Here is a 1,743-nt window from a genome sequence, read left to right on the forward strand (position 1 = left end):
CGAAGCCTTAAAAAGATGAAATTTCCCGACAGTAAGGGAAATCAAACTTTAGAATAATTTCTTGGAGGGGTATCATACCCAGTGTGGGTGAGCAGTGTTGCAGTGGCACTGCTGCCATGCCTGTGCTTGCCTTTGCACCCACTGATCCAGGCTCCTATCTGCCTGCACACCAGCCTCCCAGCCTGCCCTCAGACATGCCCCACCGCCAGTAGCTTGGGGGTCACTGCCGGACTCAGGGCTACCATCAGCAGCCCTGCTCACATGGAGATGGCTGCCATGCTGGCCTCCCCACAGGCAGCCTGTCCTTTCTCTCCTCCTTGCTGGTGATGGACTTGTGCTCAGTTGTTCCCACCAGCTGACAAGCACCATCATTTTCCAAGGTCAAGCACTGCCATGCATTATTGCTAGAAATCTGCCTACACTAGAGACATGGAAAAGAAATTAAGAGTGGTGGTGTTAAGCCTGGTGGCTCTCATTATCCACAGCACTGATATAAACTGGCTTTATATAAAATGATGGCAAAACCCAATCTGAATAAAGGGCACTTATACTAAGGAAATTCGTTGATCTATAGACAATGTACGCATGTTGCGGTCACACAGCCCCTAGAAGAGTCCCCCTCTATATTGCCCTCCTCGTACCTCCCATGTTCTTCAAGAACACCCCATCTCTGGTAACAGCCTGCATGCTTCCCAGTATTTTGCCAGTACATTCTGGTATTTAGAGTGTCTCTATATACTCCTGCACAAAAGAGCCTGTTTTGTTCACTGAGTGGAACCTGCTCTGCTTTCATCAACAGAAAGATGCACTGAGCACAGTGGGAGTTAGGAAAGTCCAAAGCAAGGTACCTGCGCTCTCCGTTCCAGAAAATATTTTTAGCTAGAGGACAGTAAAGAGCAATGTGCAGAACTTCAGGACCTACCTGTGATCTAGCTCAAAGCCTCCCAGGTCTCTGCTGCTTCTTCTGCACTCTGCCCCTCCGCAGGCCAAACAATGCCTTATCCCATATTGCTGCAGGTAGTCTGTACCACACACCTGCCTTCCAATGCTGGCACTTTTTGGAAACAAAAGCCATGAGACACTGAAAACAGGGTAATATGCAAACCACAGTGTCAAGCAGAGATGTAGTAGAATATTTTTTTATGACAGACTACTGGAGAAAAAACAATATTGTGCTCGATTTTGAGGGTATTTTGGTTCCCTAAACACTCTCACCCAAAACAATGCAATTGGGTGGGACAAAAGAATTCCAAGTAACACTAAAAACTGCTCCTGAAATCGTGGTTAAAAACTGAATATCCTCAGGGCTACCAATACAAATTGCTTCCTTGAAAAACAAAGCCACAGTGACAATAAAAAGCAACAACATGTACTTTTCAAAATAACCCAGGCATCTATTCTGCATGTTCCTTGCAATCCACTACCAATACATCAGAGCAGTCCCCCCCAATCTCCAGCCTACAAACTCTGCAGGCCTCCAGCAGCACTAAGCACAAAGGCTCTGGCCCTCTAAAACTCAAATACTAGTAAAAGACAAAGTCCTTAGAAATGCTGAGAACTGCTCATGATGAATCTTTGCAGGTCCAACAGGACTATTTCACCACCCTTCATAGAATAGTAGTTCAGATTATGATTATTAGAGAATCACAGAATGGTTTGGGTTGGAGGGGACCTTAAAGCTCATTCAGTTCCAACCTCCTGCCACGAGCAGGGACACCTTCCACTAGAACACGTCACTCAACA

This window comes from Nestor notabilis, unplaced genomic scaffold (genome assembly GCF_000696875.1).
Source record: "Nestor notabilis isolate BGI_N333 unplaced genomic scaffold, ASM69687v1 scaffold14263, whole genome shotgun sequence".
In the NCBI taxonomy this organism is placed as follows: Eukaryota; Metazoa; Chordata; class Aves; order Psittaciformes; family Psittacidae; genus Nestor; species Nestor notabilis.